Raw genomic sequence first — 20,432 nt, forward strand, 5'->3', positions numbered from 1 at the left:
TATATTATATTATATTATATTATATTATATTATATTATATTATATTATATTATATTATATTATATTATATTATATTATATTATATTATATTATATTATATTATATTATATTATATTATATTATATATATTATATTATAATATTAAAAAATCTTCCTCTCTTAAAATTATAAAAAATTCCTTTTAATCGTAAAATCGTTTAAGTAATTTTTCCACGCTACATAAAATTTTTTTTTCTCATATAATAGAGTATTATTTAAAATGAAAGCGAACACTGCGCAGTCTATTTCGTTACCGGACTGCAACGACAATATAATCGATCGAGTCGACAATGGAGAAAGTTGCACAGATAAAAGAACCGAGTGTAGACCAAGCATTGCCTACAATGAGAGAATTCGTTCGCGCTGCTAGTTTTTGTAAAAACCTTCTTAAAATGTACTTATGGCAAAGTATGTTACTGTAATAGTCGGTTTCACCGACATCCCGTTTTAACATTAATTTAAATCTGAACTCAAGTAATTTCTTCTCTCCTTCCGGAACTAGAAATTTGGCCATTTGCTGACACACCGTCGACATGCTTAATTGCTTTATTTTTTAACAAATCTTTCTCAAAGTGTCATTTCTATACTAATATATGACGTTGTCTGTTAAATGAATAATCTAATAACTCAATTATATATGTATGTGCATATATATAATACTTTTATATAATATGTAATAATTAGAGAAAAAAATTTAATGCGGAAATTTCTATTGCGACTTTAATTACGACTTTAATTACGATGGTACCGGAAAGAGACCGGATTATAATTTATAATTCGGGCGAATAAAAGTAAAGCAGCGAATTAAAATCCGAAGGAAATTGAACTCGGCAATCGGTGGAAGGTCGTCGACCGTCCGCGATATCGCATGATCACATTCTAACCAGAAACGTAATATATAGATATATTGCATGCGTACAAATCGACAGAGCGGCATAAAACACAAATCATAACGTTGCCAGCGTCACGTAATAATTATATATGTATGTGAAAATTATTAGCTACGTGAGTGCATTTTATTATGAAAATTAAAACATGAGAAAAATATATCAATTTATGAAAAGAAGTTTATATAATTTCCGTTAAATAGATAGAAATGTCAAGTTGTCTCTTTCAAATTTGTTTGAAGAGTTTCAACAAATTCATACAAGTCTCTAATCTATTTCCGTATTCTAGTGGTAAGAGAATGAAATAACATCCCGCAGAGATACATGAGAAAGTTACACGACAATGCTACATGTAACAATATTTCTTTTGAGTTTTGTTGATTTATTTGACAATTACATCACTTGTTGTATTCTCCACGTAATATGCAAACGCGATATAACCGCATGTTGATCTTCCAATTAGGAGAAAGTTGAGGAAGCTAATTGGCTATTTAGTCAATATAAAATTGCCTCTATACATATTCGTTGAAATTAAAATGACAGACATATAGCGTTTCTTCCTCTCGCGGTTCATGAACTCATAATTATCTCTGACTATGTAACTGGAAATGATGACCAAACACAACAGTTATTATTCGCTAATTGTCGCCTTATTCTTCGTCGTTTAATTTATTCGTAATTCGTATTCTTAAAAAAATATATAAAATCCATAAAAAAGAGAAGATTGATATATATAAGATATATTCCAGTTTTCTCTTTACATCGTTAATAGAAATTAAAATAAAAATATTTTGGACACACATTTATATCGAGATTGAAGGACGTAACTAGAAATGATGATCAAACACAACAGTCATTACATTAGTCGTTAATAATTGTCGCCTTATTTTTAGTCATTTAATTAATTTCTTAATTCGTATTCTTAAAAAAAGATATAGAATTCATAAAAAATTAATTAAAAATTGACGAGCAAGAGTCAAGGCGCGGATATTTGGAGCACAAGGAAAAAGAAAAAACATCTTCTTCTTTCCTTTAGTTATTAGTATTTTGAAATATAGTAATAACTAAAAGAAAGAAGGTGTTTTTTCCCTTCTTCCTTGCGCTCCAATTACTTTTTACTTACTAATTTTTAATTAATTTTTTAGTTATTATTATTTGAGCCAATTTTATATTTTAATTAAAAATTTATAAAAAAGAAATTGAGATATAAGATACATCCTAGTTTTCTCTCTATATCGTTAATAAAAATTTAAAATAAAATATCTTAGACACATTTACATTGAGATTGGGGATGACCAAGCACAATTACTCGCTAATATAATAGTTGTCGCGTCATTTAATTAATTCTTAATTCGTATTTTTAAAAAAATATATACAATTTATAAAAAGAGATAATTGATATATATGAAATATATCGTAGTTTTCTCTTTGCGTCGTTAAAAGAAATTAAAAAAAAAGAATCTCTCGGACGCATTTACATCGAGGTTGAGGATCGCGTGCAGTTAGTCCCGGTAACGATAAATCGCGAATCCGAGCGCATTGCGAATTTGTCACTCGGATATTACATTAAAACGTCAACCGGAGTAAGCAGACTGGAGCTGGTTAGTCGCGAGATCGATTTTGGATAACGTCCTAAGATGCGCGTAGCGCGAGATGCAACTACCAGACGTCTGACATCCGGACGTTAATGGATTAACTTGGCAGAAGCGATCGCGCCACGATAGAATCACCGCGGGACATTACCAGCCGCATTCAATGTTACATCTATCGCTATTCTGTTAGTGCCCGACACGCGGGCACCACTCTCTTGGGGATTGATAAATGCGTAACGCGCGCGTAAGATCATAAAGCGTCGATTTATGGTTTCGCGCCGTCGCCATCCGCCGTCGCGACGATTCTATTTATAATTGCACGGAAACCGAAGAAACCCTCTCCCCCTCCTCCACCCCTCTCTCCCTTTCTCTTGAGTGGACCGTGCGCTGCTAAGGTGGACTATCGTTTTTCGATCCGCAGAGGAGCCACGAGTTTCTTGTGTGTCATGTGTGGCCTGTCAAGTAAACGGACGAAATACAATATAGTATAAATTACTAATACCGGAGTTAATTTTATTTTATTAATAAAATAAGAATAAAATAAGAATAAAATAATAATTAATAATTAATAATTAATAAAATAATAATTAAATAAGAATAAAAATAATTATTGTAAATAATATAAATGTGTAAAAAAACAATTATATTTTAAATAAAAATAAATACAAAAATAAAAATTAATTTTAATATAAAAAAGGCGAGAAAATAAAATTAATTAATTCCTTGGTTAATTAATTAGTTCTTATTAATTTGTATTATTATGTTATATTATATTATTGAGAGTCCTATTTTTATTTATTGTTAAACTGACAAATGTCCAGAGATTATTTACGCATAAATAAATAATGAGGGTAATTGTGATGTTGGAATATTTTTTGAATACATGAATCTAATGGATTCGTATATTACAATGGAATGTTTTTTAAATATATAAATCTAATGTATTTTTATATATTAAAAAATAATCCAAAAATATCAATATATTATTTAATTCAAAAATACAAGAATGAAATCTAATAACTAGTTAAGCTTGATTTATATGTTTAATGTCTCGTAATCAATGGAATAACTAGAATTTTTAGACCATCCTTTTTTTATGTTTGTTTTTACTATTAAAGAAGGAAAATAAAATGAGATATAATATCAATTTTTGATTATTGCTAATATTAAAAATGAAAGAGAAAAACGCATACTTTCCAATTTCAATTTGTTCTAAACTAAAAAGAAAGAGAAATCAATTATTTTTTTATAACCATAAATGTGTTATACTTTTTAATATCCACAATATAACTACATCATCGATATCTTGATAATAAATATAAAAAAAATAAATATAAAAATAGATATACGTTATAACAGAGAGGAGAAATAAATTCTGTTTTCCCTGCAAGTAAAGTCAGAGATACTTCGCGATTTACCGTCTAGATTACCATAATGATAGAGATAATAGAGCGAAATCGTTAAGTCCAATGCACTCTTGATGGCCTCAAGCGGGCATCCGGCTTCGCAGTAAAATTTAGAAGCTGTCCGTAACAGCGAATCGTAAATTTATAGTGGCACACCTTTTAGCTTTTCGCTCAGGAGCCATTTGTAGCGCCTGACTGCGTCTCGGTTGTTACGATGTTCGTCGCAAAAAGAAAAGTCCCATTGCAAACCTTTCCATTCTTACGCGCAGACCATTCTCGCGATTTCCAAATGCGATTGATATTACGTTCAGCGAGAGACACTGGGAACGGCGAAAGACAATGCGCTGTAAAGCATCCGATATTACACTGTAAAAGGGACACGTTCGTTCTCTTGCTCGTGTGATTATTCCTGTATTTATGTCATGTTTGGTTACATTTTAACCGCAAATATCTCATTAATTTATTGAAATTATTTTCGAAAAAAAAACATTAAAAATGTAAAACTTTAGAAAGTTTTTTTATTATATTAACAACAAAAGATGAAGAAAATGTCGCGTCGTTAAAATCGCTAAATTACATATTTTTTTGCTGAATTCGTTTTCGCTTACGTATGTACTTATTTGTGTAATTATGTCGTGTTTGGTAACATTTGAATCGCAAATATTTCATTAATTTATTAAAATTACTTTAAAAAAAAATTAAAAATGTAAAAACTTTAGAAAGTTTTTATTATATTATAACAATATATATTTATAACAAAATAATATAAAGAAAATGTTACATCGTTAAAATCGCTAAACGACGTATTCTTTCAAGATTGCTGAATTCGTTTACGCACAAGCTTCTCTCTTTTGTATGCATCTGGGTAATCGAAAAATGTGAAACTTGATTAAAAACGTACGGACACGAAGTAAAAGACACGTTGTATATGTGTCATACATTTTATCAAATGCGAAACGTCATATCATATATATCTTGCGAGGCGCGATCGTTACTTTAGCAGGGTGCGGTCAGACAAACTCGTTTTGCTCGTATGCGTCTCTTTTGATTCTTCAATGTCGCACCGCTTCTCGTATTTCTATCTCATATGGCCACCAGAGATGTAAATAGAAAAAAAATTAAATTAGTTTTTGTTTCCTAAAACGGTTTTTTTGCAAAAAGAAAACAATAATTTTTCTTTTTTAAATTTTATGTGTGTTTTTCCTTAGGTATATATATATATTTAATATCTTCATATTTTGATTATTGCATCATATTTTCACTATTTCTTATTTATTTTTTATTATTTATTGTTGATTTATTTTTTCATTATTTATTATTCATTCATTTTTTTTTAATTTTTTTTAGAAAATAGAATTAAACTGTCACTATTTTAAATATAGAACATTTCAATTGGCTGTATAGTTATGTAGTTATGTAGTTAGTTACTTACTACTATTTTTAATTAGGTAAATTCTCTAAAGAAAAAGAAAAATTAAAATTCAACTTGAATGAATTTTATTTATTGTAGATATAAACACATAATTTATAATTGTTAACAATGTACTTTAATTATTACTTAACATTATGGAAAAGAAACTAAAGTTCATATATTTATATAGTATATATGTTTTTAATTCATTTTCATGAAAGTAATTTTAGTAGATTAATGAGACTTTTGCGATAAAAATAATACTTAACATGACATAATTTGTATAACTTTCAGTTAAATGTATAATAAAAATTTTTATACAAATTTTTATAAATCTTATTAGTCCAAAAAATTATTTAGAAAAAATAAATTAAAAATATAGAAATTTTAAAGAACGAATTTATTTTTATTATATCAACAAAAAAATATAAAGAAAAATAGTATTATATTAAAAAATAGAAACAAATTTTTTTAATGTTTTTTCTATTATAAACCTTTAATGGTTTCATCTAACAATAAATATCAGAGTCAGCTTAGCAGGCTGATTTTGTATCAATGATGAGCAGTCAGGAAGTACAATGGTTCAGCTACGATTTTGCGACCAACAGTCGAATATGATTGACTGGATCTATCAGCTATCAGTATGCGTCGATCATCGGATTCAATTTGCTATCTGAGCTCCAATGCAACAGTTTAATTTCCCGAACGGAAAACGCCAATTATGGAGATCACTGAACCCAATTTGTCTTGAAATTGCCCTTAGACAGCCGTATAATAACGTTGATCCTTGTACTCGGCAATTCCGTTTCGATCGGAGGAAAATATTTGGCAGCGAAAAAAACAAAATAAAAAAACGGACAAATCTGGAAGAGTGCAATTTTGCCTTTGTTTTATCATTGGACAAGAATTCAACTTATTCTGCTAACGATGGATTTCTTAATCCATGTCGATGATTGAAATAAACCGATAACAGTCACGCATTAAAAAAGAATTCCTTTTTGCCTCATTACGAAATTTTCGTCATTGCCGGACTCATTCCGAGGCCTACAGCGTGGGAAGCAAATGAGAGAAAGCGGACGCAGTTGTAGAACTAGCTATAAAAACCAGTTTTTTGGCGCTTTTGAAATAATAATAAAAATAGACGATATCTCTCTCTAACGCTATATCAAAGATAGTTGCTGGTTTGCGGTTTACTTTAAATACATCCTCCGAATAATACATCAGATTCTCTCCTTCCCCTATCCACTTAACCGGCCTGAAAAATGTTGCAATGGGAACGGACATAAAAAACTCCAAAAATGGCAATCGCAATTCTATACCTGCAATTTCTCAACGTCAAAATGTACTTCCCGGTGAAATATCGACTAATGCAGCCGCGTTTCAAGCAACAAGAGCGCCATTTCCGGGGATTTACCGCGCGAAGAGAGAGAGAGAGAGCTGACAATCAATCGTCCGATTCATTCCGGCGTGATTTTTCGCGAGGTCGTTAGAGCCCAATGAAATTCAATTCAATTCGCGCCCCGTCATCCCGTTCGGCGTGTATCATTTCTGGATCCGCGTTACGCAAGTACCTTTCACTAGCACTAGCTAACTGTCACCTTCCTCCGCCGGCGAGGCTACATTGTCCGCGTTTAGGCGTCGCGACGCGTCAAGTCGTGCCATACGGATGCACGGCATGCGGACCGATGGTATTCTCGATGCGATGCGCGGCCTCTCTATTTTCGTCCGCCACTGGAATCCGCGTCGAATTCTATCATCCGCGTCCCTAAACGTTCGCCTGACTCGCGCATGAATATGCGGTGAAATTAAGAAAGTCTCCCCGCGAGCCGGGACGATGATTTTTCATTTTGTCTATCGGGTAATTGTAGCAACTTTCGCGCGTGTACTCTTCATCGGGATGTCTATTCCCTGGGAAAGCATAGAAAACTTGGAACTCTCAGCGATCTCTTTCGTACTTGAAAAAAATCTGGGAATTCATGTGGAATTTTATTAGGATTCGGGGGATTTTTTAAAAAAACCTCCCTTTGATAATGTTTTTATAAAGTTGGTAAGTGAATTATGTGTTTCAAATGTATTATATAAATGTATATATATTTTTATTTATATATTCAGTGTCTTAACAAAATATTCAATAAGTAATCTGTATTCTTTATATTGTAATTTTTAGTGATAAAAAAATTAAAATTTTACGCAACCAATAAATGTTTATTTTATGAAAGTTATTTAGTTTCTTCTGTCAGTATATTTATAAATCTAGCATTTAAAGCTTTAGAGATTTTGTTTTTTTCTTCATATGAGTGAGACGAATTAAGAAATGCAATGAAAAATTTTATTTAAAAAAGTTGCACCAAACATCTTTAAAATATTCTCTTTACCTGAAAGAATCGAGGAATTTTCATGGAATTTTATTGGGGGACTCAAAGAATATGTAAAAAAAAAATTTTCAATTTGATAATTGTGCTCTCATATTATAATTGGCAAACCAAGTGAATCATGTGTATGTGTGTGTGTTTAAAATATATTGTAAATATATATCTATTTTTGTGTCAATATCTTAACAAAATATTGGTTGTACTATATATTCTTTATTGTAATTTTTAATGATCAAAAAAATGAAAATTTTATGCAAATGATAATGCTTATCTTACGAAAGTTATTTAAAAAAGTTATTAGGAAACGTGTGCAATAAAAAATTCAATTTAGAAAGTTTCATCGAAAAATCTTTAAAAGATTTTCCTTATCTCGGATTTTAAATAAAAATTTTCTGAAAGATCAAAAAATTTTCAAGGAATTTTTTTACAAGATTAGGGTGTATAATAGACATCCTGTTTATGTAAAAGAAAAATTAAAGAAGAATTAAAGATTAAATTATTCTTAGTTGGCTAAGATGAACAAAGGAATAAGAAGAGAAAAAAAATAACAGAGCATTTACAAAAATTTAATAATTAATAATAATTATTGAAGAAATGCTTAAATTATTACATTTTCTCAGAAATTATAAATTTCTCTTTCGTGACGTGAAAAGCTAAACAATATATTATGTATATCAGAAATAAATCTGTAATGATGCCAAGAAAAGTGTTGAGATTAGTACATATCTCCAGAGATTCGACAGAGATTAGACTTAAATAAAAGCTGATAATTGTCAAGTATGTTGTACAACACGAGATGATGAGACACGCGGTTGTAACGAATATTTTTAGAGTAATTTATACCGATTCCCTGAGAAAAGCAGAAGCGAGTTTCTGTCATCTATCTCTTCCCCCTTTTGATCTCTCCCTCCGATGATTCACATCCTTCATCTTTATGCGCATATTGTGCTTCGTTGCATCTTCGCGAGAGTACTCAAGTACTTCGCGTTACGCATCTCATGATTGCATAATGTACAGTGTACCGTTATTACCCATAAACGCAGCTGGTAGCCGGCCAATCTCTTACAATAAATCACTTTCCTCAACAACACGATTAGCTCCGGCCAGCTGAGGAGAAAAATGCATATTTTAAAGAGGATAAAAAGAAAAGGTGGCACTCTACCCGCTTATTCCACGATGAAAGTTCATTCCATAATTACAAGTTCGGTTATATTTAACGCTAGTTTTGATGGGGTCTCATTAAGCCTCATTAATCATTAGATACAACAAGTCGCTAACGATTTGAAAGAACCCACGAATTAATTTCGAATTAGTAGGAATTAATCTTGGGAATCGAGACGAGATAATAAATTAAACGCCGGTGTGGATTGTCTCACTAAGGCGAGATAAGCTATTAAGCGGTTTACAAGAGTACAGATCATTTGTACTCCGGAGAGATTCCCTTCCTCAAACCTGCCTACCTCACCCATGTAAGGAGGTGGCGGGAAATAAAGTAACGCGCTAACTCTCGTTGGCGATAACGCGATACACCAACGAAGATGACAGGGACTAATATCGGTATCCCGAGAAACGGACTTAACGAATAGCTCGGACTAATGTGTCACGGCCTTATTATGGGGGATAACTTGAGCGTGTCGTATCTCGAACGCCGGCGACAGGGCGACTGTCACGAATTCTGTCATCGTCCTCGTACCCGATGAGAGCTTTCGGGCTTTCTTCGTGAAATTAATATCTTCATTAATGTTACGCAATTATCGTAAAATTAGGCGCGGAATTATTGCTAATTTTACGAGGAGAAGTGACACGCGGGGTCGTGATTTAATGGCTGGCTAAATGAATTTTAGCCAGCGTTGCTTGATCGCGGCCGTAAAAAATCGAATTTAAGGGCACGGACCCATCCGTAACTGTCGTCGACGACTAACTAAATCGCCGTAACTGAACCGAGCAGTGGATTAAGCACGGCTATTATCGAGTAATTTAAACGTCGCAGTCATAGAAATGGACGATATGGTATACTAAACATCTCGCTTCGCTCATGACCGCCATTTATTGTCCTATTTTAGCGGGCTCCTCCCTTAAATATTTAATGTCCTATATAATATAATATATATATAAACATAAAGAAACATAAAGAAAACCTCTCGAAGAATCAATTAATATCAATATAAAAGGCAATAGAGAGCATATAAACAAGTAATATTGCAATCAAAATGTAGGAAAGAATATAAAACAAATATAGTTAAAAATACAGTAATTTAATAAAGCAAAAAAAAATACAAAAATAGAAATCGAATTATAACGGACGTTTCTGGCTCTTGTTTTGAGCTTTCTTCAGCGCAAAAAAATTAAGCAATATAGGAAGTTACAAAGATAAAAACAGAAAAAAGAATGAATTAAGATCAATAATCTAATTTAGACGAGGTGTCAATAACGCATGAACGCAAAATTAATAGGCGTTTATCCAACCGTTGGCTCTCCAGATTAAAAGAATAACATTATTGTTTGGCGGAAATGAAGAGTGCAGAATCAAGATTTGAAAACATTGACAAGTGCCTCAATAAATTGTTCTGCCAGAATATGATCGTTGGAGAGGCAACGTGATATGTATGACGATCGATTACTGTCGAAAACGCTAATGAGGAATAATATGATAAATGAGGATAATATATATATATATAAATATTTAATGAATATAAAACTCTCGATCCCCCCTAATCCCGAAATTTTTCTTCGCAAAAATTTTTGGGTTTAACGCGAAGAAGATCGAAACTGATAGTATTTAAAATATTAAACCAAAATTATTTTTATTATAAAGAAATAGGTGCGAAAGAATCTTCTGAGAAACATAAAAGTGTTTTTCGAAAAACTTCTATGAAATAATAATAAAGATACATTTATATAAAATGTAAAAGTATAGAAATAAAAATATTAAATAATAAAAATATAAAATATAAAATATAAAAATATAAATATAAAATAATAAAAATATAAAATGTAAAAATAAAAATATAAGATAATAAAAATAAAATAATAAAAATAAATGTATACAAAATAATAGTGAAAATAAATATGTGAGGTAATAAAAATGATTGTATAAAAATGAAGCGATATATTCGTAATTCAAAAATCTCTTAGAGAGAGGCAAGAATTATTGTTGGATTTTACCACAATGGTAATCTAGCATTCCAAGCTTACTCGTGCCAGATGGTGAAAGTACTGCAGCAACCTTTAGACACTTTGCCCGCCAGCGTCTCTTCCGTTTACGTACTTAAGAGGAGACCTGGGAACGGTCACGGAAAAGTGTGATTGACCATTCTAGCCTGAACCACCAAGGGTCGCAATGAAATTACTCTCCAGAGCAATTTTGCCACTTTACTGTAATTATCCGCTGAACTTTTCTACGTTACCGTCTCGCGACGCTTATTAATGTATACGAGATATACATTTACATTGGATGGAAATCAAAATTATTTTTTTCGAAATTAAAAAAGTTGCCTCGAACGCTTTTTAAAATCTCTATTTCTTCATATTTTTATTGCAGATTTTCCATCATCATTTTAATGTAATCTCAATACACGTGCTACGACAATAAATGTTATTTCGTTTGAGATTGCAAAATTACTCCGAAGCAATTTCATTATGTTTCTTGATAGTAGGAGGATTATAGCGGGAGGTTTGCGTGAAATGAGTTTGACTGCGAAAGCATTGCCGCTGGAACAATGCCGCGATCTGTTCTTTAGGTGGTACCGTTAAGTCACTAACAATAAGAGAGGTGCTCGTTCGCGTCTCGTTCGACTCGGTGTGTGTGTGTGTGTATGTGTGTGTGTGTGTGTGTGAAGAAAAGTGAGAAACTATACGAATACCACCGAGAATCTAGTGCGAGGATAGATCGATATCTCGAGGCTGATATGCACCTCAATAAAAAGGCTTTAGCAATTATAATTTGACAATATCGGATGTAGAAGAATGGAGCTAATGGCACTATAAATCATCTGCACGTGATGTATGGCCGTCTTTAAGTTTTCGAAACTTAAAGCAAACTCCGAGTACATAATTAAGAAAGACTTTCTCATCAGTTAATTGCGAGCCTAGAGATGTAAAAAACCGTTTTTTCTAATAGAAAAAGCAGATTTGGATTCTTTTTATTATTTTTTAAAATATGATATTATATTTAATTTATTAAAAGTTAATTTATTACTTTTTTAAAAAAGTTTTTTTATATTTTTATTAATTTATCTTTTTTCAACAATAATTTTAACGAATTAATGACATTCTTGCAGCAAACGACATGATAGTTTTCAGTTAGATAACAGAAATTTTTATTATGCATCTAACTGAAAATTATTCGAATTATGTCGTGTTTCATGTTATTTTAATCGCAAAAATCTCATTAATTAATTATAATTATTTTCAAAAAAATTCAGTTTTTTTATTATTAAAATAATGACTAAAATACATTTTTAAAAATTATAGACTGTATTTTTGTATCTATGTCAGAGCAAAACAATTTATTCAAGTTCAATTTTATGTTTTTGGAAAATTTATCTTAAAAATAGTAATTGCATTACACTATTTAGTTATCTATGGTTAACTATATAATTAACTATCAATTTAGTTAACCATTAACTTTCAGTTAACTATATAATTAATTGATATGCTGTCTACATTTAAATTAGTCGTGATTAGTTCAAATGTATCATTTAAAGAATCAAAAATGAAAAATTAACTTGCAATATTCAAAATATAAAGACATTAAATATTAAAAAAGAATTAAAAAAAAACAAGGCTTGTTTCTTTTTTTTATAAAAAACTGTATTTTGTAAAAAAATACCATGTTTTTTTTCTATTTCTTCTCTATCCAAGTTCATGTTTAAATTCCATGTTAAATTTGACAACCAAAGATAGAACACAATTATATTGTTTACAATGAAAAAATTTATAATTTCTTCGTTCATATTTAATATATATACGTTTATAATTTATGATTATAATATAAACAAGAAGAGGTACAGATAGATCGTAAATTTTTTCGCCGTAAAATTAATAAAGTTTCTTCTCAAGACTTCTCAAGTGTTAACAGAAAGAGGGAGATGACGATATATACGCATACATTTATAACGCGTCAGCGTTGCATGGTGCCAGTCTAGAGATTAAATCACCGCGTGAGGGACTTTTTACAAGGATGCAATTCACGTGGATTTAAGTAAGTGGGTAGCAAGAAAGAGAGAGAGAGAGAGAGATCGGAGCGGCCAGAGTCGGTCGGGGATGATTAGGGCGGCGGGCGCCACGCAAAGTACGCACTCGCACATCGTCCGGCAACGCACATGCCATCGGGACTTACGTCGTCGGATGCAAATAATACACAAGTGTGTATGACGCGGTGGGAGCGAGTGCCTTTACAGAAGTCGAGCTAATGACCGAAGGAGTATGGGGCCGCGTCCTCGAGTTTCCATGACGTGAGAAAGGAGATCGTTGCGAGTCGCCTGGCGACTCTATTATGTAGTACATACCTTTGCGCATTAGTTGAACTTTACACACAATTGGCCCGCAATTTATCTTGGCATTAGGCATTTTATCACGCGTTCAAGTTAAACGTGTTACTTTTTTATAACATCCGTCCACTCTCCTCTTATTCATGAATGCTTGGTTTCTTCCCTTCTCAAAACGATTGCAGCTCTAATCAGCCCGGGTGGTTAATAGTCTTCGATTCCTGTGAGAGAAAGTTATATCAAACGTTTGCAAGATGTTAATATTTAACGAGATTCCGTTACTTGTAAATATAAAATGTAAATAATATTTTATACCTTCGAGATTTTATTCGTGTTACAGCTTTCTAGTTTCAAACAACTCAAATTATCGATGCTTGGATTGAAGTGTCTCTCGAAAGAGAGCGAGACTATCAGTCGTCCATTAAAATTTGCTGAAATCATTTCTGCATATTTGACTTTTGTCGTAACGCGAGAATATTTATGACTGGGCTCTTCGGATGGCGATTTTGCCTTCGAGCGAGATTCGAAAGAAACGCAATCGGGATCGTTGCATTTCATTTTTATCGTCTTACGTGCCGGCATCGGCGCCCGACTAATTATCTGCAATGGCAGATAGTTTCGCTGCATTTCGCACCGGCTCGGCGCAATTAATTTCCGTCCGCGTACTTGTTTATTGCACGTCTCCGCCTCCTCGTGTCGCTGACCGAGTCGAGCGTTGCCGCTTTTAATTAATAATCATAAGCCATGCTGATAGGAGAACGTCGGTATATCAAGGATTCCGCTCACGCATTCCGTCCTGGAATGATTTGACACTGATTTCCTCACTCGACTTTATCTCGAGTTTACGTCACACCGTTATGCACTCACTCCAACTGATATACACGAAAACTCTTATCCAGAAATAATTTTTATTCGGAGATGCGTGTACGCATATATAAAATAAAATTACACACGTAAGATAAGAGAAAAATATATAAAATATATAAAATTTAAAAAATTATAAAAAGCGACTCACAATTATTTTTAGAATAAGAAATAATTTATATATAATTTTATCAATATATATTATATTTTATAATAAATAATAAATTGTATTAAAATAATACAATTTATTATAAATATTATTTTCATATAATTTATTATTTATATTAAAATAAAATATATATTATATCAATTCAAAAAAATTTATTATTTATAAATATAAAATAATAAATAATAAATTATATAAATTTATTTTATTATTATTAATTAAAATAATATATTACTTTAATATAATTTACTATTTATTGTAAAATATAATAAAAATTGATAAGATATACAGTTTATTATTTTTAAACGGTTAATTATACCTTCTTTCTTGACTTTATATGTCACGTAACAGTGTCCTTATGCATCCTAGTATATTCGTTTGCGGATGTTGCGTGGCGCATCGCGAGGTTTTTGCCGCATGCGAGTCGATGACCGCGTAGCCGTGACATGTTGTTCATTGCCGGGAAGCCGACCGCAGAAACGGTTTTGTAATTGGCAGGTATGGCGATGTGACACCGCGACGCGATGCCACACGATACACTCCGGCTCAGGATGCATCCCTCACGAATACACATGTGGCACATTCCGGTGGCTCGCGTCATCGCGATCTCTTGGATCTCTCTCCGAGAGCGCTGGACCTTTTTAGGTCCGGATTCTCTCGACGTACGGTATCGCTTCGCATCTCGTCACGATGGATAAGAGCGCAAAACGAGATTCCGTGTGCGGTAAAAAAAATGTTAGAAGATCTCCCTCGATCGGCATTTATTTTCGCGCTTTGTCATGAATTTATAAAAAAAAATTTAATGAAAATTACTAATTATAAAGAATCTTTTTCATTAATTTGTATTAAATTTTTTTTTTATTAATTCATTCTCCCCGACTGTTACTTTTAGCGCTGTAATTATTTTAGAATTCGTAGAGAGAAATAAAAAAATATTGAGACTTCTGAGAACAGAACGAGTAATGTGTGGGCAATGGTCCTTTGGGGAGGCTGTGCGCAAGATTAATAATTTGTAAATAACGAAAGAAAGAGGAGCCAGGCGCGCGAAATCGGTGCCGCGTATTCCGCAGCTGTCGCGTTATTTAATATGTCGACGCGAGGGAGAGCAAACGCGTGTCAAACAATGCTTTTTTACTTCCTCTCCGGTGCGCGTCCCGTTTCTCTTTGTTTTCACTTCTTCCAATGTGCCTCTCGCTGTTCAGTCGCATCGCACGCGATGTCGGAGTAAATTTCGCTCCGTTTCGAGTGGATTTCATTTCGCAGACAATATCGGATGACCCGAGATTTCTTTCACAGTTTGCGATTTATCGCTTCTATTTTTTTATCCTTTTTCAAAGAATTAATTAAAAAATTAATTCCTAAATACAAAAAGAAACACGAAATTTATTTCTAAAACATAATAAATAATTCTACTGATAATATTATTCGAATTATTGATGTACGATTTATTATATCGTGTTCTCTTAACCAATATTATCATAATCAAATATTAGCGGCTTATAATTATACAGGGTGTCTGATAACTTTTTGCAATCCTAAAGTGTGAAGGTAGATTGGGTCAAATTAGGAAGGAAGGTCCTCTACTGTTTTGCGATATTCGCAATAATTAACGAAAAATTAATTAAAGAAGATCAGCCAATCCGTGCGCTCTCCAAAATATGATGGCGGTGCGCGGCGTTTCAGCGTTACGTTTAGCGAATAAGCTCCGCCCACCGCTTGATCGCGCGCCTAGTACCAAGTTACAGGGAGCCTTTCTCGCCGCGCGCTACTTGCACGGATTGGCTGATCTTCTTTAATTAATTTTTCGTTAATTATTGCAAATATCGCAAAACAGTAGAGAACCTTCCTTTTTAATTTGAGTCGATCTACTTTCACACTTCGGGATCGCAAAAAATTATTAAACATCCTGTATATTTTCATAGAATGAGTATATAATTATTGTACAGTCGATGATAATATTATTGTCTATTTCCTAAATAATATCGGATGTCCCGAGATTTCTTTACTATTTTGCGATTTATCCCTTCTATTTTTTTTATCCTTTTTCCTACGAAGAATTAATTAAAAAAATTAATTCCTTAATTAAAAAAAAAGAAAATAAAATTAATATCTGAAGCATAATAAATAATCCTACTGATAATATATTATTCATGTACGATTTATCATATCGTGTCTTCTTAACAAAGATATTATCGTGGTCAAATTATTAGCAACTTATTATTATACACTTTCGCAGAGTGAATATATAATTATTGCATGTATATTAGTTATATGCGATATCGATGATAGTATTATTATGTCTATTTCCCATCGATCTCCCGTCATTCGTGTCGGCTATTCTCGAGAGCGTAATGAACGTAATTCATATAATAAAATATAATAAGTGAACACATGTACTGCTCTCATCGTACTATTACTATAGTCTTGAACGACTTTTTGTACGGTAGTCGAGATGATCGACAGAAGCATCGTGTCGATCGATAATAATCACCGTGTTCGGTCTCATTAAAATGCGCTTCCGATTCGTATTTATAAATCAACGCAGTATATTCTAGAAAAATGTATAGATACATGTGCGAGTGCATTGAATAGATAATTCATTATCAGGGCTTGCTTTTATATAAATTTTACTCAACATAAGGTATATTACGTCAATAATAAAATTCCGAAATACGAAAAATCTTGTCTGCATAGCGAGAATTAAGCGAGAAGGTGAAAGCTGCGAGGTATGTAATGACAAAGACAAATTAAGATTGTAGATAATTATTCAAGTAATATATTTAGAGAAATTCTATTACGTATTTCATCTTAATAATTTTTCAACGATATATGCCATGATTGAATAATACATCGATCATTCTCTCTCCCTAGAATTATTTCAGGGATTTCTTTTATATTTTTGAAAAAATCAGGGATTTCTCATGAAATTTTATTGGAATTCGAGGATTTTTTAAAAATTTTTTCTTAATTTTCTTCTCATTTGTAAATAGTCGATAATCAGCTGATTAAGACAAATTATAAATATTATGTATCCTTAAAATATATAAGTATATTGGAAAAATATTATATAGAAGATGCATACAATAAAAAAATTAATTTTAAAAAAAATTGCATTAAAAATCTTCAAAATATTTTCTTTAGAGAATTTTGGACAAAAATACCTGGTCAAGGAATTTTCTTTAGGAGATTTGAGTAGACACTCTAGCATTGTGTAGAATATTTACCATTAAATACGATAGTGGGTGTGTGGATATAAGATTGTTACGCAATGTAACCGGGGTTTACGATAAAAGAAACATCCTATAATCAGCTTTCACTGTTATATACCGCTACCGATGATCGCATTGAAGCGTAAATACGTATAATATAGTCGCTATGTTGTACTTGAACATTCTTGGATTTCTCCACATTTTCTGTGGCACTCTACATTTTCTTATCGCAAAATACCGAATATATCCGAGGATCTCTGCTCACGCTGTAAGAATCAGCCTCGAACCAGCGCCAATTACCGCCTCGCACGTAAATCTTCTTCCCGTGGACCGAATGCAGCCTTTGCTCGCGTGACTGAAATCCGAAAGAATTTTTATACCCTATAATTGTGGGAAGGAGAAGATCCGTGGCGCGGGCGGCTCTTTCGCATCGATTTCGCGCCGGAGATCGTCTGATGGCCGTCTTTAACTCTTTGCGAATCTCGCCGGCCAATTTCGTAGATTGGCGAGCGATCTGTTCGAGACTTTATTAACGTTTTCAAGACCTTTCCATTGTTGGGGCCCACAGATAGCCGTATACCTTTGATCAATTTTTCTCTCCATTTGTGTTATAAGAATTTAATACAGCAAATTAATGTGATATATTGAATAATTATTTATAAACAGATATATGGATATGATATACATTATATATTTTTTTATTTATTAAATATTTTTTAAAGATATATTTTTTAATATTATTTAGAAATATTGTTCTTTTTATAATTAATAATAATAATTGTCTTTTTCAATTAGATATGATATAATTGGCGGAGATATTATTGTCATCGTGTCTGAAGCAAAAATTGTTTCTTGTCATGGATATTGAAAAATTTAAATGAAGAATTAAAATATGAGTTTGCTTAAATAAAAATTTCCGCCTATAAAATAGTCAATTCTTATTAATTTTGATATAAGAAAAAAGCATGACATTTGAAACTCTTAGTTTAGCCCTCATTTGACATAGCTCCTTTTAGAATTTAGAGAAATATTCAATTTTGCATCTATGCTTCTTATTAGTATTGGAATATGACAATAAGAGATGCTCAAAAAATAAATATAAACGAAAAGGAAAACAGAAACGTTCGATTGTGTTTTCATATTTTTTATTTAATATATGAATTACAATAAATTTCTAAAGATTTTAGATTATATTAAATTTTGTATTGTATTAAATTCTCTCAAAATTTACTAAATTAAGTATTTTGTTTTTCTCCAAAAGGGCTGAATATTATTTCTCGAAACTTGGAGCTGATAAAAATATTACAGTGTCATATTCTTTTTTCCCATTTTTAGTAAAAATTGATAAATGTTATAAAGGGAAAATAATTGTTATCTTTTTTATATACTAATGTTATTGGAAAAGGCAGTCGCACGTTTCATTCCTTTCTTGCATTCCATGCTGCTGATAGATACTCACTCGGAGCAATTCTCGGGAAGGCCTTCGGAAGGCCTTGCGATCTTGTTGCTCGCTTTCGCTTTGTGTAGCATGCATGTAAAACGTTCTTTTTTTCTCCAAAAGTTGCAGCAATCTATGCTATGCGTGACCCTACGTGTATGTTGTACATTCATTGTAAATTCCTTCACGTTTCCCGCCTTCCGGCCGACGTCCTGGCATTCCGTTATTGCTCGGGAAACTCTCTTTGTTACGCACACATCGAACAGAGAACGCTTATTGACACGATAACAATCTGGTAACTATTTAATTTAAATTACATAGTATTTTAGAAATTTATTAATTATTTCCGAGAAACACGATACATCTTTATGAACGAATCGTAATATTAATTATTACATATAACACAGATATGAATGTCTTGATGACGTTTCACGGAAGGGCAATACTTCTTGGTATGTTTCTGCGAAAGGCTTATAATAATCCCTACAGAAAGAATCGAGATAATCGTTATAATCGTTTCGTCTTCCCTCTCGAATAAAAGGGGACCCCTCAATATCTATAATGAAGGGCAATTTTTGCCTCGGACATGACTCGATAACTCAACGACGTGCGCACCAATTGCGTCACACCCGTGTGCCTTACCTAAATACCTACCCGATGTACTTGTCCGCATTTTTTCTTTTTCCATTTTCATTCCGGGACATTTATTTCGTCCCGATATTTCGTGGACGATCGCATAACGCATATCCGCCCACGTCGTGGCGTAATTGTATTGTAGCCGAAGAAATCTTAGCAGCTTAAGGCGGAAGAAAAGTCAGAGTTCTAAAAGGCGGTCTGTCTCGAGCGAAGTATCGAGGCCCCTTAACGGGACCTCACCATTGGCCATCCGCCATAAATTACACATTATATCGCGTAAGAGCCAACCCACGTGCCGGTAGATCGTAGAGTGCTCGCGAGATGCATTTTTCTTGGCCGTTCGCATGATTTACGGCTGACTGTAACCATCCCGGAGAGTCGGAAGTCGGATATCGTTGCGTATCTCCCCGTTGTTTGTACGTACGCGTTTTAACGGATTTCCATTGAAGAGTTTACTCGTAAAAAAAAAACCGTCGAACAATGCCAAGTATTTAAATTTTATGCTGTCTTCCAACTTTGCACTTTTATTTAAATTGGAATGTTGCAAATACATGTTTCTTCAGCCGTTTTCACATTTTTTCTGTATACATGAAACTTATATAATATTATAAAAATTTAATATCTGTAATATTAGTAACATTTGTTCAAAAATTTTTTTTCTAAAATTATTATATATTATTATTTGATCAAAAGGATTTTGTTGATTTGTTGCCCCACAGCTACAATAATCTGATACATAAAAGCGGAGATGTGTAAAGGGGGGAGGAACATGTACGAATACATTCTCTAAAGATGGGAATTAATTGTCAGTAATTCCTTATCTTTGTTTCTTCGTCTTTATCATTTATTATCGCTTCGTAAGTCATGTCCAGGGATGGCCACGTCGACTGTTGCATCAACTAATCGAATATATTTGAGTGATG

At 32.4% G+C, this 20,432-nt stretch overlaps 1 long non-coding RNA gene across 2 annotated transcripts; it reads right to left on the reverse strand.

Moving 5' to 3' along the window:
- Positions 1-4,749: 4,749 nt before the first annotated feature.
- LOC145968552 (uncharacterized) lies at positions 4,750-14,958 on the reverse strand. Of its 2 annotated transcripts, XR_014437781.1 has the most exons (5): positions 14,546-14,958; positions 13,512-13,992; positions 13,218-13,417; positions 4,864-5,002; positions 4,771-4,785 (listed from the first exon to the last, which is right to left on the reverse strand). It is a non-coding gene; the product is annotated as an uncharacterized LOC145968552 (long non-coding RNA). The 2 variants fall into 2 exon arrangements; XR_014437780.1 differs by having other exon boundaries at positions 4,750-5,002.
- Positions 14,959-20,432: the final 5,474 nt, after the last annotated feature.

This window comes from Camponotus vicinus, unplaced genomic scaffold (genome assembly GCF_025532165.1).
Source record: "Camponotus vicinus isolate PSW18456_S1 unplaced genomic scaffold, iyCamVici1.0 SCAF_3, whole genome shotgun sequence".
Classification (NCBI taxonomy): Eukaryota; Metazoa; Arthropoda; class Insecta; order Hymenoptera; family Formicidae; genus Camponotus; species Camponotus vicinus.